Below are 15,876 nucleotides of genomic sequence, written 5' to 3'. Positions count from 1 at the left end.
GTATACAAGATTGAGGCTCGTGTAAGAGCTAATATTAATCACAAAATAAAAACTGACACATAAAACGTATGATAAAGGGAGTGGGAGACAAGATGGGGAGAGAGAGGAAAGCACACAAGTACAACAGTCGAGAACAGAGACAACGAGAGATCTGTGGGAGGGAGAGGGCTTGGAGGGAGGAGGCATGGGAAGGGGGGGGGGGGGAGGTGGGGGAGGTATAAAATAACTTCCAGGAAAGAAGTCGGTATTTCAAAAAAGTGAATCTGGGGTGAATTAACGGGGGTAGAAAAGGTCAAGGTTTTGGATGGGGGAAGATAAGAGATGGTGGTGAACAGCTGTTTTAAAGACCTGGAAGGAGGAGTGGGATTGAAGAGAGTGAGGGAGTTTTTTCCAGAGGCGGAAGTAAAGAGGAATGAAAGAGTGAAGGCGAGCAGAGAGTCTTGATTTTGGCAATTTCACCAGAAGAGGGTTACTGGCAGATCTTGTGCGACCTGTAGGAATATTTGGGGGACAGAGCCCAGAGAGAGCTGGGGGAGCTAGGCCGGATAGGATTCGGTAGAAGACAAAAAGACCACCTACCTGCCTGCGGTGAGTGCGTGAGTGAAAGGCCCTCACAATCAGCTTCACCGCAGGGGATTCCAATGATTCTGAAAGCTTTGGTTTCAACAGCGTGAAGCCGAGCTAGGTGTGAGGCAGGAGCACCAGCCCACAGGGGAGAGCAGTATTCCATTGAGCTGTGGATGAAAGCCTTGTATGTGGTGAGGAGCTCAGGTGTGCCCAGAAAGGACTTCGCACGACGGAGGATGCCCAGTCAGCGCCTGGCTCTGGAGGCCAGCTTGGAAATGTGGTTTTCCCAGGAAAGACCATGGCAGATAGTGAGACCCAAAAGCTTGAGTGACAGACTTCTTGGAGAGGATTGTTGAGAAAATAGATGGGAGGGTTGTCCCGTCGGTCTTTTCGGAAAGACATAGTGAGTGTGAGATTTGTCAGGATTGAAGACATGTTCCACTTGTTTGACCAGTCTGTGATTTTGTCCAGGTCTGCAGAGAGTGAGGAGGCTGCAGACTACTGATCTGAGGGATGAGTTATGGAGCGGCAGAGAGTGGAGTCATCAGCAAAGAGATAGAGAGGATTTTCCAGAGAGTCGGAGAGATCTGGTGCTGTTGGGAAATCCACCAAATATCTGGCATCCTGAAAAAATAACCCACATCGTGGATGCTTTTGGATTCATCCTGACTGCAGAAAGAGTCGTATTGAGAGGTTACACCCTTCCTGTCAACCAATAGTGGACAACTATCGGGGATGCCTCTTTGCGGTGATTTTTCGGGTGACACCGTCACAATTTCGGTCTTCGAGGCCGGCCGATAGGCAAAGTGTGACCGGAAGGGACGAGGTTCTCCTGACCACGTGGCCCTTGACTTGGTTTGTCCGCACAATGTGGGCGCTTTCAGGATGAACTTTAGCCGGGGAGCGTTTGGGCGCCCCAGTCTGATACTGCCGCCCACGCGTAGAACAACTTGTGAGTGCACGTGTGGGTCCCGGCGGTCCCACTGGCATAGCGCTACCATGTTTAGACAGCGAACTCCGTCCCCGGGCACCGGCACCTACTCCCGGAAGTTTGAGAGATCAGCAGTGCCGGGCACGGTAGGACACCCGCGGAGCCCCGGCGGACCGGGGACGCGCGAGCCTACGCGTTAGCGTGCTACGGCGGAATCAACGGCTTCGGCCCGGTCGCCCGGAAATGAACTGGTTCGACGCCCGCGCTAGAGAGGTCGCGGGCGACTGAGATGTATTAACAAATAATTAATTAATTTGAGATGTCCGATTTCTAGTGTTTGGAAATTTGGAAGAGCTTGACCCTAGCCTTTCCCTTGCGAGGGCAAGGAGGAACTTAACACTTGACACTTAAGCTTAGTTTGAAGTACACCCTGCCAGCGCTCCCGGTGGGACGGCAGGGCAACCAGAAGGGACGAGGTTCTCCTGACCACGTGGCCCTCGATCTGGGAAGCAAGAGGCGTTCCATTAGTGGACGCGCCCCTCACGCCCGACTTTTGGGCGGCCCCGGCAGGCCGTTTGTTTTGACGTTCCGTGTCAGGCCCCGCACCAAATCTTTTTTATTTATTTTTTATTTTATTATTATTATTATCGGGGATGCCTCTTTGCGGTGGTTGTACCCCCCAATGCAAGTCAGGCACCAAATCTTCCCCATTCTTCGCTGCTGCCCGGATTTATCAGGACAGCGCAGTCACGGTTGGAGTGCTTGTCAGAGTGCCCCATGGACCGGCCTTTTTCCCTCTTGTCTCTTTTCTCTCTCTCTAAGTCTGTCATGGCCCCGACTTCGTGAAGCCGGGGTACACCATTCTCGATGTGGAGGATGTCTGAGTCACTTCTGCAAGATCAATCGCTGTCTGCGTGCCACGGGCTTGTTCAAGAGAACTGTCCGGGGCTATAAAACAAGAACAAGCAATGGTGGCCAATTTAGAGGCGGCTGCATGGAAGAATGTTTTTTTTTCAATTTCCTCATATGGCCAAAACCAATTCAAACCATTATTGGACAAGTGAAAACAATATAATAACAGTTACAGAAACTGTTAGTAAGTTGCCATCAGACTGTTATACGTTCAAAAATAATTCCATTGTTAATGGGCGTTCCTGGTGTTCCCTGGAACAGTGAAATGATGGTAAATTTCATTTAGAGGCAAAGGATAGATTCTTAAGGCACTTGGAGGGAATATGGAGAGATATTTAGAGATAGTAACGTGGTTATGCTGAGTTTTTCACTTTGGAGTCTGGGTGCACACACAAGAGGAAGGTTAGAGTCGAGGAGTGTACACGGCAGAGGGCGCTGGGTTCACACCGATCAAGCTATTTGTATTGATCAAGTAATTCACAACTACTTTCGGAACCATTTTCACCAATGCAGTTTGTATTTCCAAATCGAAGTCTGCTCACCGGAATCTGATGATGAAAAATAACGTTTTATAGAAGTTCACTTTACTTAACGGAAAGCCAGGTTTTACGACTCGATGTATAAGTATATGAGATCTGCCGCTGTAACAACAATACCGACTATTTTATCAATGTTTAACTGCATATTGGGCTGGTAGGACAGTCTAGGCCCAATAGTTATGCACACTCCCATCTAAGCTGTCTAACCTAGGTTCAAATCCTGACCCAGATATAAACCGTCAGCTCAGGGTTTCACGAAAAGACCTCTTCGTTTATTAATATAAAGTCGAGGCTCATGGAATAGCTGGAATACAGAACAGCGACCGGTATATGAACACAGTGGAAAGCTGGAGACGAGAGCAGCAACAGCAAGGTAGAGCCGGCCACCTTGATCTGATCGCTGGAGTGATCACCATTTTCTGGAACAAATTGGTCCCGGAAGTAATCTCAAACTCGGAACGGAGTCAATTCTGTTGCCTCTTCCTCTCCTGGCTTGTTTCTTCTCTTAATTCCTCTTTCTCTCTTCAACGAACAATCCGCCAACTGCCCTCGGCATGTCCTTATACTTGCACATCTGCTTTATTCTCTAGACAACAGCCTTGTCGACTGTCCGGCGACTGATACTTCCAAAAGAAAGGTTGGTAGGAAGCTTTTAAAGAAGTCCTTACTCTGTACACATTTCTGACCTTGCTAATGATTTCTGCTCGTTTGGACGCTTGAAGGGAAATCATACAGACAGGTGATTTGGAGCGAAAGAGTGAGGAAGCGAGCCTGGAGGCTTCATCAGACGTCCGGTCCACTCAATGTTAGAGGAAAATGCTCAAATGTTGAGGCAATAAACAGATGTGGCTGGAGCTAGGACAAATAACATCCTGGGTAGTTTACCATTGCTTTCCTCAAGTCATTAGGAGCAATTTTGGCAGGCATTGAGCTCCTCTTTTCCATGGAAATTGTAATGTCAAGGAAGAGAGTGATGCGGATTTACATCGACCAGCAGGTGTGCAATTTGTTCCTTTGCATTTCCTCGTTGGAGGTTACATTATATCAATGTCCTTTGTTGTTAATAACTTTACTTAAGAGGTTCAAGGCGGTATAGGAGAGAGATGAGCACATATTTTCAGACCAGGGATTTTAACAGCTCCTTCCGAGTGATCTAGTAGGCCACCAAAGCCGTGCTGCTTACCTTCATTGTGTTCTTTGAGACATGTGTTTGAGTCCATTTCATATAATTACATCCGGTGCATGATCCACAAGTGTGGGACGCCATTGAATGCATCGCTGTAGTAAATCCACTCTGTTGACAGTTTGATGCCTCATTTTAATATTCGCTTTTACAGTTTTCCAGGATGGCTTCGTTGAGCAAGAGGTGATCTATAGTTCCGTATTTGTTTCTTCTGCTTTCTTTATGTTCCGCTTGCAGATTATTTTTTTTCCAGTTAAAATGGATGTACATCTCTTCTGCACTTTTTTTTTTATAAACATGGTCTAGGCTCGAGCAAGAGCTCGGACACAGAACAGATAAGGACACAACATGAAGGAAAAAGCGGGAGACAGGGGAAACGGCAACAGCAGGGCAGAGGGAAAAAATATATATAACGGATATGGACAAACACAGTAAGCAGGTAACGAAGAGGGATAGGGGGAGAACACAAGGGGTGGACAAGAGGGATACATAAGCAAAAATTTGGGAGGGTTGGGAGTGGTTAAACAGGTGTACAAAATCGTGGCTTTCAATTGAGGATGCCCTGAGATGGTGGTGAATAGATGTCTTGAAGACCTGGAGAGAAGAATGAGATTGAAGAGAATGTGGAAGGTGGTTCGACAGGTGGGGGAAAACGAATAAATGAGGATAGGAGCTCAGGTGTGCCAAGGAAAGACTTTGCATGATGGAAGATGCCCAGTCGGATCTGGCTTTGGAGGCCAACTTTAAAATGTGGTTTGCCCAAGAGAGATCATGGTTGAGAGAGAGAGAGTGAGACCCAAGAGTTTGAGTGACTGATCCTCTTCGAGAGGGTTTTTGAGAAAGCATATGGGAGGATTTGCACTATGGATGACAGAGAGAGACAGACAGACAGAGAGAGACAGACAGAGAGACAGACAGACAGAGACAGAGACAGACAGAGAGACAGACAGACAGAGACAGACAGACAGAGACAGACAGAGAGACAGACAGAGAGAGACAGACAGACAGACAGAGAGAGACAGACAGACAGACAGACAGAGAGAGACAGACAGACAGACAGAGAGAGAGAGAGAGACAGAGACAGAGACAGAGAGAGAGAGAGAGAGAGAGAGAGAGAGAGAGAGAGAGAGAGACTTTTATGACAAAAGTATAAAATAAAGATTGCTTACAGTCAAAACAGGATAAACAAACTAGTTACATATAATTTTACCATCGGGGAAATCAAAACCAACAAAACGTTAAGCTACCAAAAAAGCACAAAGGATATTTAGTAAAGACTAGAGAGAAATCACCAAACGACCATCAGATATTTTACAAAAATCATTTACACACCACATTCTTTCAAAGAGTTCAAGATGGCTGGAAAGCGAGTAACAGTGAAAATCAAGTGTTATCCGGCTTTCACAAAATGCTCTGAACATTGCCACAGTATCTGTACTGTACAAATCATTCTTTATCTTTGATTTCCTGGTTTTGTAAATTGCCAATTTTGCTTGGGAAATGAAAAAGTTTGCAAGAATTGTTGCTTGGATGTTAAAGGGGCCACCTGGACCAAAAATGAAAATAGGAAAACTGAAATCAAGGGAAAGACGTGCAAATAAGCACTTTCAAGAAAATAAAAAGAGGAGTTAAACGATTGCATCGAATATATGCATGGGACAAGGTTTCACTCTGTCCACAAAAGGGCCACTGATCACTTATGAAAAGCGGTGAATAAGAGAGTTTGTGGGTATTATCCAATGTGCGATTCTCCATTGGAGATCACCAGCACGTTTTGGCACAGGATTTTTATAATACCATCCCCAGTTTGGGGAGAAAGGAGGAGAGTGTGGCAGGACTGCAGACCACTTACAAGGTGCTGGGGTAGACAAGGAGAGGAAAAGAGCTTTTAAACATTGGAGATATGTACAAGGGTTTACGGTTATCACTGGAAGAGGAAAAGGAGCGGCCAAAATTTATTGGCTCCAAGTTTTCAGAGGCCGACAAAAGAAGGTTGGGGAAAGGAGAGAGGCTCGGCTCAGAGGGAGGTACAGGACGAACCAAGCAAGGTTGGGAGGTACCGGAGGCACGAAGCACCACCCTTAAACATCTGTCTATTTGACGAGATGATCTGACGCCAGTCGCTGAGGCAATAGCAGCAACACTTAGCCACTTATCATTGGCACTGTTTTAAAGGTGGCATGCTTTAGTTATTGATGCAGCCACAAACGTTTGAATGAAGGCCCTGATGTTATCAAAACCTTAAAAAAGTGAGTTGTAAAACGGTGGCTCGTTGAAAAACATGGATCTCTCGTACGTAGTATGATCGCGATGGCTTGTGAAAGCTTGCCATGCATTTAACAAACTTCGGTAGAAAGAAGGGTGTGAAGAGAAATCAAACTTTGTCAAGTTCATTAGGAAGAGCTCCTTAGCATGACCGAAATTCTCAACTTGACCCAAAATACAGCATGCAAGTTGCCTCCAAGGCACAACAGGCTCATGCAAAAAGGACCATATTGTGTGTAGACGAAAAGCCATGATTCGGCATTTTACGTTGACAAGTCCTTGACCACCCTCAGATATCGGCAAATTCAATCTCTCCGGTCGTAGCCAATGCTTTCCAGACCAGAAGAAATGAGTGACGCTCTTCTGTATTCCGTGGACTAACCCAGCGGGTGGTTGCAGAGCCAGAACCATGTGCCACATAATGGAGGTAACCAGGTTGTTTATGACCAATACTCTGCCACGGCAAGACAATTGGCAGAGTAGGCCTTTCCATTTTATTAAAAGCAGTTCAATGCGTTCAGGCAAACCTTCCCAGTTATGCCTGATGAAATCTCCAGGACCAAGAAAAACTCCAAAAAACTTGATCCCATCTCTTCTCCAAGCAATATTTGCGGGGAGAAAGGGGGTGAGGGGGGAGGTGGGGAGAATGGGGGTTGGGTAAGGGATTCAAGCCACAGTGCCTCAGTCTTTTTCCAATTGATTTTTTGCTGATGAGGCTCTGCTAAAAAGTGCTAAAGCATGCATCATCTATCTATAATTCCAGTAATCTCTGTCTGTCTGTCTGTACGTTTGTTTGTCTGTGACCGCTGTTTCTCGGCAACCACGGGTCCGATATACTTTTAACTTGCCAGGTATATTGCTGGGGACCCGAGGATGTGCCTTTTCAAGGTTTCATATTAATCGGACAATTACTTACCGAGCTATGTCCAAAAAACGATTCAACCAATCAGAGAGCAGCGAACGATCGCGTGTGCCGAACGTGGCGGGCACACTCTGCCTCGGATGGCACATTTGAGAGCGTATTCATTTATTTCACGTTTGCAAACTATGTTGGCGTTAAACTATGTTTTACAACTAATAAAAACGAATTTGCGATTCATTCGCTTTCCTGCGCGTTTGTGCACGCGATGGCGATTTCTTTACCAAACTCCGGAAGCCGTTCGCTTTGGACCAAACCATTGCATGTAAATAGAGGGGGGGGATTGTCACCACTCGCAAGCCGTTCGCTTTGGACCAAACCATTTCATGTAAATAGAGGGGGGGGATATAATTTTAGATATAGATATAGTACGGGCATGCCCTAGTCTTAGCAATGTCATCAGAGTTTTTGATACAAACACATATATCAGCAGCGTAGGCAATGGTCTTTATAGTGTGGTTTAAACCTCTAACAGTTAAACCAGTCAAAGACTTACGAAGAGTGTTTGAGAGGGGTTCAAGGGAAAGGGTGTATAAAGCACCTGAATGTGGGCAGCCCTGCCACAAACCTCTTTTAATACAAAAAGGGGGCACAAGCTCATTATTTATGTTTAGCAGGGCAGATACGTTTGAATAACACATATGGATACATGATAAAATAAAAGGTGCAAAACCAAATCGATTTTCAACTTCAGACAAGTATTCATGAGAAACATAATCAAAAGCCTTCTCCTGATCTAGGAAAACAAGGCCAACACTTTCATGATGGATATCACAAACATCAATCAAATCACGAATAACAGAAATATTGTCATGGATATTACGACCAGGAACACAATAAGTTTGGTCCATGTTTACAATGTCCTTTAGGAAGGGTGAAAAATGCAAGGCAATAGCTTTGGAAAAGATCTTGTAATCAGTACATAGTAATGATACTGGCCTCCACTAGGAAATGAGTAAAGGATCGCCTTTCTTTGGAAGCAAGGTAAGTACTGCTCTTCTGCAGCTCAACGGAAGTTCATTCTTTTCAAGGGTTTCCTGGAAGACTCATAGTAGTTTAGGGCCAATTAGGTCCCAGAAAGATTCAAAAAATTCTGACGGTAAACCGTCGATGCCAGGTAATTTTCCTTTGCCAAGGCTCTTTAATGTGATGGTTCCTCAAGTGTGAGTGGTTTCTCCAGGCTCTGCCTTTGCTCTGGGGTTAAGGTGGAAACACCATCAAATAAGTGAAAGACACCATTTAAATCAACTTCCTTTGTTTTGTAACGGTTGGAGAAAAAGAGTCTAGCTTCCCTCTTGATTCCTTCAGTGTGAGTGATGACAGAATTGTCAGGGCATTTTAGAGAAGTAATTTTGGGGGTGAGGAACCTTAGATTCAAAATCAAAGAAGTATCGGGTTGGCGTGTCCAAAAGGTTGAGCTGCTGAAACCGTAATCTTATTAATGCCCCTTGGGTTTGGTTCTCAATTATTGTATTAAGGAAAGCTTTATTTTCCTTCAGTCTCAGTTCTTGTTGGGGGGAAGAATGAGTTTTTTTAATTTGTTTGAATTTGTCGAATTTGCCTTTCTAAACTAGCCTTTGTTCTACGTTCCTCTTGTGTTCTTAAGAAACAAAATTGTTGGAAAAATCCTCTACATTGGGCCTTTATATTGTCCCACCACAAACGCTGATCTGTAAACTGGTGTTTTTGATTTAATAAAACAGACCATATGTTTTCAAAGGCAGCCCGAAAGGAGGGGTTTTCTAAGATGGTGACATTAACTTTCCAGAAAGAATGGCGATTCAAAGACAGATGTGAGTGGTAATTTACCATAATTAAATGGTGATCTGAAAAACCAGAGGGTAAAATTCCAGTGGTAGGGGAGAGATTGAAAAATGGTGAATTTATATTGATCTGGTCGAGCCTAGCCAGGGATACTTGGTTGTTTGTGATCTTGCTCCAGGTAAAGTGATGCGTCATGGGATTTTGTTGACGTCAAAGATCCTGAAGCTTAAAATCCCTTATTATCTCTGCTAATAATTTAGCTGGTCCGGGATGGGGTTCCGCACCGTTCCTGTCTAGGTTTTGTTGCAGAGTGCAGTTAAAATCACCTGTCATTATAATACACCTGTGCAGGTCTATTTGCCTCATATAAGGCCCTAATCTAGCACAGAAGCTTTGCCGCTCCGTGCTATTTGAAGGGGCATAAACGTTCAACAAAGTAAAATTTATGTTGTTAATAACAAATTCTAGGGAGGCTAAGTGCCCTGGGATTATATTGTTGTGGTTTTGGAATAAAGGATAATCCCCCTCGTAGGTAGACGCACCACAACATGAAGCCTCGTGATAGTTCAGTTATTTCTTAGTGAATGTAAGCGTAGTCCTTTCCTGTGTTAGTTTTGCGTTGAGCAGGCCCATGAGTAGGGCGGTCTTTTGGCGCTAGCATGCCACGTTGCAGGCCTGAACAAGTCTGGCGATGCCGAAGGGAGGCGCTGCAGGAGGAAGTGGCCGGTAAGCAACGAGCCGCAAATCAGGGCTCGAGGGGAGTGGCTAACCACGGAAATGGAGGTGGAGCCTGGAACATTCGGGTAGGGCCGGGGCGGAGCCATAAAACCCTGCCCCAGGTACCCCCACCTGAGAACGCACGGAGTTGAGTCGGAGCCCCTGTGAGAGTGAGTTGGAGTTTGGCTCGAGGCATTGATTGAGTCAGAGAGAGAGAACGCGCAAGAGAACGAGTCAATTGCATTGCCAGTTATCGAGATTGTACACGAACTTGCCCCGTGCCCTGCGCTGTATTAATCGCGCACTCGAGAAGACGACCCGTGCCGGGCCACAGACGTGCGATCTCCTCCTGCCTGCCTTCTCCTGCATACGTGCCGTGACCGCCAGAGAGCCACGCCGGGCGAGCTGCCCCGGAGCGACCGACGGCAAAGCGTGTTTGGCACGCAGACTTCTTCTCTTCTTCTCCCCGTGTGCGTAAGTGGGCCCTGTGTCTGGATATGTTAAGATTGATTATGCTTCTGCTCTGTGTCCCCTTTCCTTCATCCTGATTATTGTACATTGTAAATAAATTGTGTTATTCCTCTTATTTGACCGTTCCCGTCCCTTCCATCGATTGGCCTCGCATGGTACGACTAGAACCGCTCAAATCGGGGTCAATAAAAGTAACGGCACGAGTCACATGATGCGCATACCGCTCGGGCGTACTCAATTAAGCGTGGCTTGTGCGAGGTTCGGTCCCTGCTTTCGTGGCAGCGTGGGTTAAAGGTACGTGCGACGTTGACCCGATACGCTTGCTCCGGAAATGGCGATTCGGCCTCGTGGACCCGAAGTCCCAGGGGGAAAAAGGGGTTTAATCCTCCCTTTGTAACGGGAACGGGCTTCGGGAGATCCGCAACAATATTTTTAAAGGAAAGTTTTGATGGACGGAAATGGGGGTTCAAAAGAAAAGCCACCCCAGCAGTTTGGGGGATTGGAATCGCTAAGAAAATTGGTTGTTTTCATCATCCGGTTCCATTCTGCATGGGATGCTGGAGTAGTGTGGGTCTCTTGTAAGAAAAGTACATCTAATTTTTTCTGTAGTGCAAGGTTCACAACTTGGAGTTTGCGCAACTGACTCGTGCCACCATTTATATTTAAGCTTCCAAAACTCGTTTTTTTAGTTCATCTTTTGCTCTCACAATGTACTTTTTTAACCTGCTACATTGGGCTTCTGTGAAATGGTGGTCACTAGGCCGTCAGGATGATGTTCCTTGCCGTGTCGATAATACCGTGCAGGTCAGAAAAGTGATCTTTAATGTCTACATGCCTCTTTCTAAAAGTGTGAATGAGGAATTTCAATATTTGGGTTGGTAAGACATTGGATTCACTTGTTGTAGGGAACTCCTCAATTTCGTAAGATTCCTCATTGGACATGTCGGAACCACTGTCCGGGAAACATTCAATTCCTGGTTCTTGGGGCTCTGAGGTAACTTGTGGTGTGCAGGTGACATCCTGCTCTATATTAATAGGAGCAGGAAGGGGTAGTGGAATTAAAGGAGCCTCGGGTAGTGGGGGGGAAACCGTAACAGGTTTAACAGTTTGAGGTTCTGTCAGTTTTACCAGTGTGCTCAGGTATGTTATGTAAAACAGCCGGCACAGGTATGGTTGGGGTTGGAATATTTTCATTGTGCTCAGAAATGGGGAGCACTGTAGGTATGGTCGGGTTTTCTGCTATCAGGTTTCCTCCTATTTTTTCGGTTGGGTCTTGATGCACTTCGGCATCATTCACAGAAGGAGGACACGGAACAGTTTTACTTTTCTCTCGAGGAGGGATGTAATTTTCCTCCATTGCATTGTGGGAGAAAGTCTCGGGTAAGGGCTGGGCATCTACATTCCCATGCATGAGCAGTTCGTACCGGTTGCTGGTAGTAATTTGGTTGGACAGAGGCATTCCCGAAGTGTCTGACTGAAGAACTACCACCTTTTCTTTACGAGGTGTAAATTAATTCTGAGGTCTTTTTCTCTTCCTTAATGAGGAAACAAGTGTAAACCCATCCCAGATGTTCATGTTCGTATTATCAACTGTCGTTAAATTTGGTACGATTTCATCTGAGACAGTACTTGGGGTAGCTTGTCCGTCAGTGTTGAGAGGTAGGGGGGATCTGAGACAGTAGTTGGGGTAGCTTGTTGGTCAGTGTTGAGAGGTAGCGGGGGATTTGAGACAGTAGTTGGGGTAGCTTGTCCGTCAGTGTTGAGAGGTGGAGGGGGATCTGAGACAGTAGTTGGGGTAGCTTGTCCGTCAGTGTTGAGGGGTGGAGGGGGATCTGAGACAGTAGTTAGGGTAGTTTGTCTGTCAGTGTTGAGAGGTGGAGGGGGATCTGAGACCGTAGTTGGAGTAGTTTGTCCATCAGTGTTGAGAGGTAGGAGGGATCTGAGACAGTAGTTGGGGTAGCTTGTTCGTCAGTGTTGAGAGATAGCGGGGGATCTGAGACAGTAGTTGGGGTAGTTTGTCTGTCAGTGTTGAGAGGTAGGGGGGAATCTGAGACAGTAGTTGGGGTAGCTTGTTGGTCAGTGTTGAGAGGTAGCGGGGGATTTGAGACAGTAGTTGGGGTAGCTTGTCTGTCAGTGTTGAGAGGTGGAGGGGGATCTGAGACAGTAGTTGGGGTAGCTTGTCCGTCAGTGTTGAGGGGTGGAGGGGGATCTGAGACAGTAGTTAGGGTAGTTTGTCTGTCAGTGTTGAGAGGTGGAGGGGGATCTGAGACAGTAGTTGGGGTAGTTTGTCCATCAGTGTTGAGAGGTAGGAGGGATCTGAGACAGTAGTTGGGGTAGCTTGTTCGTCAGTGTTGAGAGGTAGAGGGGGATCTGAGACAGTAGTTGGGGTAGCTTGTCCATCAGTGATGAGAGGTGGAGGGGGATCTGAGACAGTAGTTGGGGTAGTTTGTCCGTCAGTGTTGAGAGGTAGGGGGGATCTGAGACAGTAGTTGGGGTAGCTTGTTGGGCAGTGTTGAGAGGTAGCGGGGGATTTGAGACAGTAGTTGGGGTAGCTTGTCCATCAGTGTTGAGAGGTAGAGGGGGATGTGAGACAGTAGTTGGGGTAGCTTGTTCGTCAGTGTTGAGAGGTAGCGGGGGATATGAGACAGTAGTTGGGGTAGCTTGTTCGTCAGTGTTGAGAGGTGGAGGGGGATCTGAGACAGTAGTTGGGGTAGCTTGTTAGTCAGTGTTGGGAGGTAGCGGGGGATATGAGACAGTAGTTGGGGTAGCTTGTTCGTCAGTGTTGAGAGGTAGCGGGGGATATGAGACAGTAGTTGGGGTAGCTTGTTCGTCAGTGTTGAGAGGTGGAGGGGGATCTGAGACAGTAGTTGGGGTAGCTTGTTCGTCAGTGTTGAGAGGTAGCGGGGGATATGAGACAGTAGTTGGGGTAGCTTGTTCGTCAGTGTTGAGAGGTGGAGGGGGATCTGAGACAGTAGTTGGGGTAGTTTGTCCGTCAGTGTTGAGAGGTGGGGGGGGGGGGGGGATCTGAGACAGTAGTTGGGGTAGCTTGTTCGTCAGTGTTGGGAGGTAGCGGGCGATGTGAGACAGTAGTTGGGGTAGCTTGTTCGTCAGTGTTGAGAGGTGGAGGGGGATCTGAGACAGTAGTTGGGGTAGCTTGTTCGTCAGTGCTGAGAGGTGGAGGGGGATCTGAGACAGTAGTTGGGGTAGTTTGTCCGTCAGTGTTGAGAGGTAGGGGGGATCTGAGACAGTAGTTGGGGTTGCTTGTTCGTTAGTGTTGAGAGGTAGCGGGGGATCTGAGACAGTAGTTGGGTAGCTTGTCCGTCAGTGTTGAGAGGTCGGGGGGATCTGAGACAGTAGTTGGGGTAGCTTGTCCGTCAGTGTCGAGAGGTAGAGGGGATCTGAGACAGTAGTTGGGGTAGCTTGTTCGTCAGTGTTGAGAGGTAGAGGGGATCTGAGACAGAAGTTGGGGTAGCTTGTTCGTCAGGGTTGAGAGGTCGCGTGGGATCTGAGACAGTAGTTGGGGTAGCTTGTTCGTCAGTGTTGAGGTAGCGGGGGATCTGAGACAGTAGTTGGGGTAGCTTGTTCGTCAGTGTTGAGAGGTGGAGGGGGATCTGAGACAGTAGTTGGGGAAGTTTGTCCATCAGTGTTGAGAGGTAGGGGGGATCTGAGACAGTAGTTGGGGTAGCTTGTCCGTCAGTGTTGAGAGGTAGTGGGGGATCTGAGACAGTAGTTGGGGTAGCTTGTCCGTCAGTGTTGAGAGGTAGAGGGGATCTGAGACAGTAGTTAGGGTAAGTTGTTCGTCAGTGTTGAGAGGTAGAGGGGAATCTGAGACAGTAGTCGGGGTAGCTTGTCCATCAGTGTTGAGAGGTAGGGGGGATCTGAGACAGTAGTTTGGGTAGCTTGTTCGTCAGTGTTGAGAGGTAGAGGGGATCTGAGACAGAAGTTGGGGTAGCTTGTTCGTCAGTGTTGAGAGGTAGCGGGGGATCTGAGACAGTAGTTGGGGTAGCTTGTTCGTCAGTGTTGAGAGGTAGAGGGGGATCTGAGACAGTAGTTGGGGTAGCTTGTTCGTCAGTGTTGAGAGGTAGAGGGGGATCTGAGACAGTAGTTGGGGTAGCTTGTTCGTCAGTGTTGAGGTAGAGGGGGATCTGAAACAGTAGTTGGGGTAGTTTGTTCATCAGTGTTCAGAGGTAGCGGGGGATCTGAGACAGTAGTTGGGGTAGCTTCGTTCGTCAGTGTTGAGAGGTAGAGGGGGATCTGAAACAGTAGTTGGGGTAGTTTGTTCATCAGTGTTCAGAGGTAGCGGAGGCACAGTATTGTCCGGAGAGCCTGTCTGCTCGGTCAGAGGGTGCAGTTTGGGGACAGAAGCGTTTTAAATGTCCGAACTTTCCACAAGTGAAGCATTTTAATGTCTCGGTTGACGCATATACTTGGTAGTCGCGATCTTTGATACGGAATTTAATTACCACGTTTAATACTTTATCCACGTTGGATGTGGGAAGTACAATGTATTCTGGCGTCGGAAAGCCATGGCGTGCTTCGCCTGTTCACTTCGACAGCCCAGCGGCGCCATCTTGATCTGGGACACGACTGTACCATAGCGCGATAGTTCCGCTAACAGCGACTCATTCTTTAGAAATGGGGGGACGTTAGATAGGAGTATTTTAACAGCTGGGGTATCGAGTGCGTAAACAAGAAGGAAGTGTCCATTGTCCGTGGACAGACCAGCCGCAACAACCTCATGTATGAGGCTTTCCTCGGCTAAAAAGCGACGATACGTTTATTGATTCATTCGTGACGCTGCACAGATCTTTTCCATCCCAATGATATTACCAATAGCAATAACGATGTGTTCCACACTAACCTCATCGGGAGGAACACACACCACGCCATGCTTCCGTGTGAGAGCTTCGAAAGCAGCATACGAGGAACGTGTCGACATTTTACTAATTCAAATTACCCGGACTAAGCCAAGTTGGGGCCGGGGAAAAGGAGGGGTCCGGGGAAAAGGAGGGGTCGGGAGAAAAGGGAGGGGTCGGGAACAGCTTTCTGTAAAAAGCAGGGGGAAAAAACCGCAAAAAAACGCCACTCGGCATGTACCAGCACGAGAATACGAACGCGGCAAAACACACCTCTCAATGAGGAAAAGGGTGCCAAACCATCGCAACTCATTAGAGTGTTGATAGAATACCACTCACCCGTCGACCTCACCGAAAGGCGTCGGCTGTCTGTCTCTGTCTCTCTCTCTCTCTGAGGAAAAATAGAAGAAAATGGAGAAAAGAATAGAGACAGCAACACAGCGAGGAACGTAATGGGAGGGAGGGTATGAGGGGAACGGGAAAAGGAAGGAACTAGGAAGGGGAGAACGGGAAAAGGAAGGAAGGGGAGAACGGGCGTGAGGTTGGATGGGGGAGGATGAGGATTGCAGTAGCGGGTTTGATGAAATGGAGTGGTGGGGGCAGACAGAGAATAGACAATGTGAAGATAAACAAAAATGGAAAAGAAAAGGTGAAAACAACGAGAAAAAGGGGGGAAAGATCGAAGGTTAGAGCAGCTCACACCTCACCACACATGCACAGCCGCCATCTGCCCATGCCCAAACCACAAACTG

At 47.2% G+C, this 15,876-nt stretch overlaps 1 protein-coding gene across 1 annotated transcript in view; it reads right to left on the bottom strand.

Moving 5' to 3' along the window:
- Positions 1 to 15,508, bottom strand: part of LOC137421025 (uncharacterized) — a 150,890-nt gene extending 135,382 nt beyond the window's left edge. The window contains exon 1 of the mRNA XM_068106672.2: positions 15,457 to 15,508. The gene's annotated coding sequence lies outside the window, so the exon portion shown is untranslated. The remainder of the gene's footprint in view (positions 1 to 15,456) is intronic.
- Between the last annotated feature and the right edge of the window lie 368 nt (positions 15,509 to 15,876).

Source organism: Myxine glutinosa, chromosome 2, assembly GCF_964187855.1.
Source record: "Myxine glutinosa chromosome 2, kmMyxGlut1.1, whole genome shotgun sequence".
In the NCBI taxonomy this organism is placed as follows: domain Eukaryota; kingdom Metazoa; phylum Chordata; class Myxini; order Myxiniformes; family Myxinidae; genus Myxine; species Myxine glutinosa.
This window is presented reverse-complemented; position numbering and strand designations above follow the sequence as displayed.